We start from the raw sequence: 11661 nt of genomic DNA, 5'->3' as shown, positions 1-11661 counted from the left end.
AACTCCAGTTCCAAGTGATCCACTGCCCATACCTGCACACACATAGTACATAGACAGACAAGGAGACACTCCCATACATATAAAGCATAAATTAGGGGCTGGAGAGATGGCTCAGAGGTTAAGAGTACCGCTGCTCTTCCAGAGGTCCTAAGTTCAAATTCCAGAAACCACATGGTGGCTCACAACCTTCTATGATGAGATCTGGTGCCCTCTTCTGGTGGGCAAGCACACATAAATTAAAGAAAATATTATTAGCTGCAGCCAATTAAGCCAGCAGGCTTCTTTCCTCTCAGGGGCCTTGTATGCAATGCCTCTTTATAAGTCTGTGTATCCTGCGGCCAACATGGTTGTCCTACGGGACCTGGAGACAGTCTTCTGGAGGCTGTTCATGTCTGGCTAGTTTGCATGGTGCCTTTGGAAAGCCCCAGGGCAGTGGCCAGGGTTCACACTATCAGGTAATCGTGATCATCCACACCAAGCTGCAGAATAAGAAACATGTCATTGAGGCCCCGTGTAGAGCCAGGTTCAAGTTCCCCATACCTCACAGAAGATCCATGCTTCACTAAGTTAAATGTAGATGAATTTGAAGGCACGGTAGCTGAGAAGTGGCTTATCTTGGATGGCTATGGGATTAAATACACCCCAGTAGTGATCCCCTGAGCAAATGACAGGCTCTGCACTCCAGACCTCCATGGAGGTTCCACCAAATCATGTTCAGCAAAAAGTCTCACAAGTAGTCAAAAGTGTGTGTGTGTGTGTCTTCAGTAAGTAATAGTATATATAACATACTTTATTGAACTTACACATTTTGTTGGTTGTGCATGTAGTAACACAAATGTTGAAATTTACTGTTGACTCCTTCAGTAAAGTGACTAATGCTTTTTAAAAATGTATTACTAAGCTGTATGAACTTAAAGAGGGAAGAACAAAGTATCAGAAATATAAAAAATAACAGACCAGAAGGCAAACATATTTTGCTGCCCTGTCCCAGGAAGGCTTTTTTCATAGCACATTGCTGCAGAGCACTGAGCTAGGCCTGCGGAGCCACTCTCTGTCCCGCTGTGGGTGACAGTGATGTGCCTGTTGCATTCAAGTGCATGAGGTTATATATGTATGCATGTACAAAAATGAATGTGTGTGTGTGTGTGTGTGTGTGTGTGTGTGTGTGTGTGTATCAGACAACATTACAGTCAAGTCTGAGGAGGAAAAATAGAACTTTTAAAACTGGCACTTGGATTTATTTTTCTTGAATTAAAAAAAAATTATATATGAAAAGAAAAGAGGAGCTGGAGAGATGGTGGCTCAACAGTTAAGGTACGGGTTATTCATTTTTCCTAAGACCCAAATTTGAGCATCCACATAGTGGCTTACAACCATCCATAGCTCTAGTTTCCAGGGGATCCAACATATGGTACACAGACCTTTATGCAAGTAAAATATCCAAATACATAAACTTTAAAATGATCACTTTTTCAGAGACAAATACATGCCATAGACCATTTTTAAAAGAAGTATTTGTTTTTTTATGTATGTGAGTACTCTGTCTGCATGTACACCTGCACACCAGAAGAGGGCATCAGATCCTAGTATAGGTGTCGTGAGCCACCATGTGGTTGCCGAGAATTGAGCTCATGACCTCTGAACTAGCTAACAATGCTTTTAACCACCGAGCCATCTCTCCAGCCACATAGGTTAATTTTTAAAAACTCAATTCATAACTGACCCACTCCCCAAAAGGGTTGACTTTTCATAACATTTCATAATATCACTGCTCAGTTTAATCCAGAGGATCATCTAACTAGGGATTCTTTTTGGTTTGGTTTTTCAAGATAGAGTTTCTCTGTGTAGCCTTGGATATCTTGGAGCTCACTTTGTAGACCAGGCTGGCCTCGAACTCAGAGAGCCACCTGCCTCTGCCTCCCAAGTACTGGGATTAAAGGTGTGCACTATCTTGTGATGCTAGATGTGCTTTTCTCAGTATTTATTTAGTTATATACTTTAGTTTATCTTGAGCCAAATTATTATTTCCTATATTTAAATGTAGAAGAATTTCTTTAGTTTCAAATATCCAGCTAAAAATGAAGAATTTGTAATGTTTTGTCACATCTTCTGCAAGCAGACCCTCCCAATAAATTTTTTTTTAATTGAATTTTTACCTGTCATAGAGTATTTGGGATTTTTGTTTGTTTTAGGAGGGGTTGGTTTTGGGTATTTTCAGACAGGTTCTCACTGTAGCCCTGGCCGTCTAGGACTCACAGAGATCTGCCTACCTCTGTGAGTAATCTCTCCTGAGTGCTGGGGTTAAAGGTGTGCGCCACCACCACCCAGATGGACTTTTCTTTTTTATTATTACATTTATTTATTGGGGAATTGCACACGTAGAGATCAGAGGACAACTTTCAGGAGTTGGTTTTCTCCTTCCACCATGTGAATCCCACAAATTGAATTCAGGTTACCAGGCTTGCCAGGACCTTTGTCTACTGAGCCATCTTACCAGCCCTGTTTTTAATTTTATTTATTGTTAAATTTGTTTTTACTGCTTTTACTTTGTTTTTTAGCTTACTGAAATTTTGAGTAAAAAGTAGTTTCTACATAACCGTCTCCTGTCCCATCCCCATAGTTTCCCATTTCCACTGTCTGTGTTGTACAAGGCTACATGATGTATTTGCCGGTACAGCATTGTACAGTCATCTCACTGCTCCAAACACCCCTTGTGCTCTCCTTGTTCAGCCATCCAATCCTGAACTGGCAAGTACTGATTTTTTACGTTTTCTACTCGATCTGTGGTGTTCACCTTTCCTGGGATGTAAAATACAGTTGGAGTCATTAAGTATACCACTTTTTCAGTTTGGTTTTGCATGTATTTAAGTTCTTAGTGTTTTCTTGTAGCCAAGTTTTGCAATTAAGTTTGCATACAAGTTTTGATGCAGAGATGAGTTTTCAGTTTTGATAGATAAGTACCAAGAAGCTTGGTTGGTATATGTTGCGTATTTAGTTTTGTAAGAAACCACCCAACTGCCTTCTGAAGTGGCTGCGCCTGTGTGCGCCCTCACTTAGCAGCCCTTATTGTTCGTGACTTTTACCAGCATCTGTCTTGGTGTTTGTGCCAGGGTAGCTCACTGCTGTTTAAATATAGGACCTGATGATGTTGAAATTAAGCTGCTTGGGGCTGGAGAGATGGCTCAGAGGTTAAGAGCATTATCTGCTCTTCCAGAGGTCCTGAGTTCAATTCCTAGCAACTACATGGTGGCTCACAACCATCTATACCCTCTAATGCCCTCTTCTGGCATTCAGGTGTATATGCATCATATACATAAAATAAATAAATTTAATTTAATTTTTTTTTAAAAAAGAAAGAAATTAAGCTGTTTATCACATTTGTACCTGCCATCTGTGTATTTAATGAGGTATCTGTTCTGCTTTGGAGAGAGAAGGTTTTTTATTTGATTTAGGAAGTTTTTGTTCATTTTGTTTTATTGTCTTTCCTGATTTTGTTTTGTTAAGACAGGGTTGAACTCTGTAGCCCACACTGTCGTTAGACTCAAGCCAGTCCACCTGTCACAGGCTCTCAAGTGGTGGAGTTACATACTGTGCGTGTGTGTGTGTGTGTGTGTGTGTGTGTGTGTGTGTGTCCATCCATGCATATTTACATAATTGTTTGGTTTTTTTTTTTTTAAGGTGGAGATTTTAAAGAAATGTTGAGTTTTAAGCAGTCTTTATAGTTTTTTGTTGTTGTTGTTGTTTTGTTTTGTTTTGTTTTTTAATGCTAGCCTGGTTTCAGGTTTTTGCAAAGATTTTTCTTTAATTCTATTGCTAATCTTTCAATTCTTTTAAGCAAGTTAGATTCCCTTTGTAAGTGCATTTAACATTAATCATAGAAATTGTAAGAACTAGAAGTGTAGAGAGAGATTGGGAATCCCGGCATATAGACAATCTAAACACTTGGGGTCATCCTTGGCTAATAGCTAGTCTAAAGCCAGCCCAGAATAGATGAAGCCCTGGGAAGGGGGCAGAACCTCTAAGGCCCTGGAGTTTCCTGTCACAACTCCTCCAGTGGAGTCTATGTGACAAATACGACACAGGCCTGAGACTACGACCCCCAAAAAGGGAAGGGTCTTCTAGACTGGGGCTGATATTTCTGCCAGGAGAAAAACTACAGTTCTTTTCTCTTATTGTGCTAAAATCTATTTTTAACTCTACTTCACTCCCAAATCAAGACTTCTCAGACATAACCACGGTCGCTAGGAGATGACCCTGACTCAGGATGACAGCCAGGGACTGTCCAGGTCCAAGTAGTTCTACTTCACTTCCATTTATTTTTTTTTTAAATGACTAAAAATTAATCATTAGTTAATACGTTATATTATGGCTTACAAAAAAATAGAGTATCTCAAAAAATTCCAGATAATGACACTCAAATATCAAAAAGAGAAACTTAAAAAAAAAAAAAAGTGTCTTGACACACAGGTGCTGGGCACAGTTTTGTTAAGAGAGAAAACATTAGCCCTGGACAAAGGAAACACATACATATTGATACCAAGCCAGTAACTTAAAAATGATGACATGGTTTCTGTGTGTTCTGTACCCTGTATTGTTACATTCAAAATTGTAATTCAAAATATGACAACACAATAAATTTGCAGTCTGTACCTGTACTATGTATGCCTGATTGCTCACTGACTTCCTTGAATCTGCTCTGTAAAAAAATGTAACCGCAAGCCCCCCTACTTTTAAAATGATCGTTTAGAAACTTAGACTGCTTGACTACAAAATACACTCAGATACAGACTTGATCTTAAGTTTTGTCTATGTTTGTCAACTGCCTTATCTCTTCCCAAAAACCTATCCCCAACTGAGCCGGTCCGTGGCAGTTTCTGAAATCTTTTTCTAGTCATTAGAATACAGTGAGAAGACTAGATGATTAATGACCTCAGAAAATTGATGAACATATGATCACTTCCTTTCCTTTGCTCTATTGGATATGATTCAGCTTTTACTACTTTAATAGGATTTTGCATAAAATACTCTTTAGGTTTGAATGTGATGCAAAAACATTATTAGAAGCATAGATTTAAAATCATCAATGTGCACTACCCAACAGCATCCCATTACAGTGTAAGTTACCCAATAACTAAAATATCTCTTGAAAACTGTCTATCTAATGTAGACATTTATGAAACATTCACACTTTGACTCCTTTAATGCCTAACCAATAGGTTATCATTTTCTCAATTTTGAAAGTCAGCTATTTAACCACTCTTGCTACATACTAAAGATTGCTATTACATTTCTTTAAAATCTGATAATATCAAGATAGTATCACACCAGTTTAACTTGTTAAAGATGTGGGGTGACACTGTTGTCAGGAATATTGAACTGTTGGGAGGACTGCTCTTTCTGTATAGTCCTGCTTATAGAAACACAGTTTTTAGGGGAATAGTTTGTTAGTTATGTTCTTGTTGCTGTTATAGAATACTTAAAAGAAGCAACTTAAAGGACAAAGTACTTAGCTTGTCTCACAGTTCCAGGAATACAGCCTGTTGTGGTGGAGAGGGTGTGGCAGAGGGAGACTCTCTGGGCTGTGGTGGGTGGGAGAGCATGTGGTGACTGGTTCACAGCTCTCGGAAGCTGAACAAGAAATAAGACTTCAGCCTCTAATCAGTGTCTGGCCTCTAGGGCCTTATAACATTAAGGCCATGTCTACAGGGTTCCATAACTTCCCAAACCAGTGTTTCCAGTTGAGAACCAAGTGTTCAAACACATAACATATGGGCTCTCAAATAACTAGGTGTCCATTTACTTTCTTGTGTGGCCTGCTTGTTAAATACTCCTTTTCTTTTTAACTTTGCTATTTTCATAGCAGTGTACATTGTTTAGGTCTTTGTCTTGTTTTTCTTTTCTTCTTCTTCTTTTTTTTTTTTCTTTTTCTTTTTTTCTTTTTTTTTTTTTTTCTTTTCTTCTTGAGACATAGCTTCTGTGTAGCCTTGGCTGTCCTGGACTCACTTTGTAGACTAGGCTAGCCTCTAACTCACAAAGATCCGCCTGCCTCTGCCTCCTGAGGGCTGGGATTAAAGATGTGCCTCTTTTAATGCAGATCATTGTAAATTCAAAGCCAACTTGGTTACAAAGTGAGTCCATGACAGCCAAGGATACACTGTCTCAAAAAAAAATTTTAAGGTGGTTTTAAAAACAATCACAAGCTGCTGCAGATGATGGTGGCTCACTCCTTTAATCCCAGCACTAGTAAGGCAGAGACAGGTGGCTCTCTGAGTTTGAGGCCAGCCTGGTCTACAGAGAGAAAGTTCCAAGACTGCCAATGCTACACAGAGAAACCCTCCTTTGACTGTTTATGGGTGGATATTTGTACCTCAGTGCAGCGTCCCTAGAAGCCAGAAGTGGACATTGGAGCTGAAGTTCAGACTGTTGAGTTGCCTGGTGCAGGTGCTGGAAACCAAATTTGAGTTCTCTGGAAGAGCATAAGTGCTCATAACCACGGAGTCATCTCTCCAGCCCCTAGAGTTTCTTGTTGGCTTTTAAATGTAATTATACTTCACAATGCCAATTTTAAAGGTAACATTTTATATTCCTGTGCTAGGGAGTAAAGCCAGGGCATAGGACAACTTGTTGAAGATCTTGGGCTTAATTTGGTGCTTGTCATGTTAGTTTAAAGTATTGTGTAGCTCAGTATAATTTTTATTTTGTAAAAGTTGTTACCTTACCAACCTTACAGCTTTCTCTCCCATGAACTAAACTTTCACATGGATTAAGTAGTCATGCTCAATCTGTGTATATTGCAATGTCAGAAAGTTGGAAATCCCTACGTTTAGGTGAAAGTGAGAATTCACCCCTTCTCATACATTCTGTCTCCACTTAAAGAGGGCAGGGATGGGAAGTAGTCTTGTGACTGACCGTGACTTACCCCTTAAACTGTTGCTTCTGTACGGTCTGACTGTTCTCTGCAGCCAGCTCACAGTCATCTTCTTGGGACACGAACCCATCCATTTGGTATTCTTGGCCTGTCTTGGCTTTCTCACACCTGATTCCATTGCTGACCTTATGGATTCCTCCTGTTTGAGTGATGCACTTTCTTAAGCAGTTCATAGAAAGAGAGGGGGAGTGTTGATGAGAAGTGAGTGTGACTTTGCATGTCCCTTTGTTCAGCTCACTCTTTGCCTGAGTAGAGCCTTCTAAGCTAAAGATCATTGCTCTTCAGTGTTCATAAGACATTGTTTGGGGGTTTCTTTTGTTGCCACTAGTATTTTTGTGATAGCCAGAGCCATCAGATTCTTAATCTTTTCTTGTTTTGTTTTGCCCTATCCCGTTCTTCAGTCAATAATTTTCCACTCCCTTTTCTACTGCTTTCTTGCTGCCCATGGAATTTTCTTTTCTAGGAAAAAAAAAAATACTATACTTGACTTACTTTATTTTATATGGGTATGTACCCATGCACTACAACACACATGTGGAGGTCAGAGGACAATTTGAGTTAATCAGTTGTAGACTTCAGTCCATGTCATCAGGCTTGGTAACAGGTGGCTTTACCTGCTGAGCCGTACCATTGTATCGATTTGTTCTCAGGGCTCTTGGGTGTAGGAAGCTTTTCATTCAGTGCATGGGCACATCCATTACAGTGGACTGTTTCAATCTGCTGTTCTTGAGTTCTGGGAAAGCTTTTTTAATTACTGAGAATTTTTTGTTCCCCATTCTCTGTTCCATCTGTAACTCCCATTAACTGGATGTTACTAGAACCTAGACTCAGTACTTGACTTAACTTTGCTCTTATTTTCCATCTTGGCTTTTGTTCCATTGGTTGTACAACTTTAACTTTATTACCAACCTTCTGTCTCTTCTGTCCTATTTTTATTTTCTAAGATCTTTTCATCTCTTCAATGTCTCTTTCTCTTTAGCATCCTAGTATTCCACAGTCACAGTTTATTTTTCTTTTAAATCTCTGGTGGGTTCATCTGTTGCAGTTAAACTACCAGTATGGCCTAATAATGTTTATCATTAGGCCTATAATAATAAAAATAATAATTATTATTGTTGTTGTTGTAGTTGTTGGCCTAATAATGTTTATCATTAGGCCTATAATAATAATAATTGTTGTTGTTGTTATTGGCAGTATTTTCTAACCCACTAGCAGTCACAGACACAGACACCTGTTTTATTTTAAAATAGCCTTAGTTAACCTGGGCCAGGGCAGATATTAATCCCCTAAACTACCTCCCATAGTGGGGCAGGTATGGAATCCCTGCCCCAATCCCATGTCGGGCCAAGTCTCCATCCACACTGGCCACGTGCTTCTCCACCTAACCCATGATGATGTAACCTTCTTCTCCTCTCCTTTCTTCCTGTCTCTTCTTTCCAAGATTCCCTCTGTCTCCCCAAGCCCAGGAACCTTAGCCTATCCCATTTGGCCTGCCCAGGTGTGATGGCCTTTTATTGGTCAAATAGGTTAGGCTCTAGGCAAAGTGGGTCACAGAGACAGCAAGCAGTAATTAGCATCAAAATACATCATACCAACTTCCACAATGCCCCCTTTCTGTCTAAATAAAGAGCCCATTCTTTTTGTATACAGTAAGAACAACTATGAAAAATTATAAAAACCAATAGGTAAGACTTACATATATAATGTCTAATCAAAAAGTATTTGGCAACCTTGAAGAAATGTTATCTACCTTGGTAAGTCTAAAGTTTTTAACCTAAATCAATATCTGTTAAAGTTCATATCTATCAACCTGAAACTATCTAGACCTAAAAGTATTTTTTTAACTCCTAAACAACTAAGCTTAATTTTAAAACTATCTGGTCTTCAACCCCATCAGAGACTTGAGAAGGAATAAATTTAATTACCTGAGTAAACAGGAAGTGCAGGCTAGCATAATCCAAAATGGAAAACAAAAAATGATGCAGTTTGCTGCCTGGACATTCACCCCAAACTCTCTCTAACGTTGGAGCATCATCTTCAGCCTTCCAGCCCAGTATATCTGACAGACGTATTTGTGAAGCAGGAACTTTTGAGGACTTGCTTACCCTGTCTTGGCAGAGTTTGGCCATCAACTCTGCCTGCATCTAAGCTTGCCCATTTTAGGCAGGATTCTGTCTCTGACAGATAGAAGGACATTTTTGCCCAGTGGCTGTTTTGTCACACTCAAAGCCATCTCCACAAGGAGTTTCTTCAATGCTCATCATCTTCTTTGAGGTAGGCTGGGTGTTGCCAGGAGTTAACTTGTCTTGTTGTCAGAGAATCTGTAAAATAATAAAAACATCTTTAAATGCTATGTTCTGTAGTTCTCTGAAGATTTTGAAGACCATATCTATCTATAGAATTATATCTATCTGTTAAACCTAGGATGTATATTCCTGTACTTGATGTGACCATGAGTTGATCAACTAACAATTGACTTGTATTACTTAATTATCCTAAACAGCCTGGAATAGCATTATCAGAATATTGGAAATAAACAAAGTATTAATTGAGTTGTATGTGTACAATACCTCATATTGGAGTAGAAATACAATGTGTGAAGCATAATATTAAATTTGAATTTTATTTCAATGTATCAAAATTAAACTTATTTTACATCAGTATACAAAATTCTGTATCAGTGAATTAAAATTAACCTTATTTTTGAGTAACAATTAAGACCTTAAGTTCAGGAGTAGATTCAGTAATCTACTTTTTATCCTATCATCCCTACATATTTTTATAATTCCCCTTCTTTCTTTTAACCCCTATCTCCATACCTAAGAAAGAAAGATAAAGGAAAAGAGAAATCTCTAAGTCCAACCTTGTTTTCTCTCTGAATAAGACTAATAATACCTTATAACCAACTTCCAATGACAATAAACATCTATAGCCAAAGAAAGCAACCAAAACCTACCCAACCCCTCTTAAGGGAAACAGGGTGTCTTTTCCTTAAAGTTTCTTCTGGCTGATTTGGGACAAATAATACCTATGTAGGGGCCCAAATAAAATTGGGGGCGGGGGGAATGATTAAACAAGCTAGGAACAGTATTTGTGGTCCAGTCTCTAAATGTTGAAAAATTCCAGGCTTAATACCTCCAAGTTCAGTTCATGGATGTTACAGCTTGTTCTGTTGGGTAGATCTGCTAGACTCCGGAGAAATTACACCAGGGGAATTGCCCCAGAGAACTGATACCCAGAAGGTTTCTTTCTTGTTCCTCTTAATCTCCTTTCCCTCCTATTTAGGGTAGTTGGGTTGTAAGGGAGGCACATGCCTTTAATGAATCCCTAATAAAATAGAATTGTTAAGAAATTGGTGCCAACACTCATTTTTTCCCCTTTCTTCTTGTCCTTTCCTGCTTAGTTTCTGTTTGTTCCCAATTGATTCTTTTGCTTGTTTAACTCTGCCTTTGAAACTAAGATTTTCCTGTTATAACCTGATTGCCAGGTTCATTAATAATCAACATGAAGAGCCCACTCTAGAGCTGAGAGAAAGCACATAGGATGAGGTGGGTGAACTTGGGCGGCACAGTAAAGCTATCTGTGTATTTGTTGGGTACCTCCATGTCAGTATATCTCCAACTGTAGGAAAATTCTTCCAAACTCCTGTCTGAAGAGCAAGGTCTATCCACCAGCATGGTGAGGGAGACTCTGTTTGTTGTGTTGTGTGGAGTGCATGTCCTCAAGTGTACTTCCTGCTGTCTGTCTCCCATGAGAAGAAAGAGGCATTTAGAGACATGGAGTAAGGGAGAATACCTGTGTATGTGACATTTTAAATGCTTGCCTTGTACTCTGTGGGCCAGCCACTCCACTCTCCTCTGATCATGCATTATAAATAAGTTTGTTGTCTCCTTTATCCCTGCTGGAAAGGAACTTAACTGTCTTAGGCCATTCAGATCAGTCACTACTGACATTTCTGGACTTTAAAGTCTTTCCTATACTTGTTGGATTGAGTTGACATCTTTTTTTTTTTCTTCTTTTTTTCCCCTCCCTAATCTTTTTAGTGTTACTTTAGTTGAGTCTGGGAAAGAGTAAAATTCGTGTATGCTAAATTGCAGTTTTAACCCAAAGTCATTTTAGAACTCTTCTTAAAAATTTAGTTACCTGTCTGTACAAGATATTTTTATGTCCTCCTACTGTGCATCAGACATATTCATCTTTTTTATCCATTGTTTGTATTAGTGTTCAGTAGTGTGTGTGTGTGTATGTACACACACTTATGTACACACACACACACACATATAAGACAAGTGGCAGTTGAAACAAATATTTAAAATGATTGTCAAAGAATTTGAGACACATTATAGATATTAATATAAAAGTTACACAAATAGAAGAGTAAATACCTGTTTGATCAAATATAAGAACAGAAACTCAACTGTATTGTAACCTCATTATTCTCTATAACTATGCTGTATAAGGTGACTGGGAACACTGAATTGGCAGCTTCTGAACCAATTTTCCTAGGGGAAACACAGGGTTACCTTCCTGCCAGTCTGGACACATGTTTTTCATCCAGTCAAGCTGGCTTCTGTTCAAAGTACATTTTTTAGTACTTATTACTGGCACTTTAACATTGAACCCTTGACCAAGAGCACCAAACAAAGCTTTATCAGACACATACAATTTCTGCACAAAGCACATCATAAACATAGGAACACCAACTAGAAACCACCACTTGAATACTATGTTTA

General features: G+C 38.7%; 1 pseudogene; it reads left to right on the top strand.

Moving 5' to 3' along the window:
* The first annotated feature begins 255 nt into the window (after positions 1 to 255).
* LOC127202445 (uncharacterized) lies at positions 256 to 373 on the top strand (annotated as a pseudogene).
* Positions 374 to 11661: the final 11288 nt, after the last annotated feature.

The sequence above is a fragment of the Acomys russatus genome, chromosome 18 (assembly GCF_903995435.1).
Source record: "Acomys russatus chromosome 18, mAcoRus1.1, whole genome shotgun sequence".
Taxonomy (NCBI): domain Eukaryota; kingdom Metazoa; phylum Chordata; class Mammalia; order Rodentia; family Muridae; genus Acomys; species Acomys russatus.
Note: the sequence above shows the minus strand (reverse complement) of the source record. Positions and strands in the feature narration are given on the sequence as shown.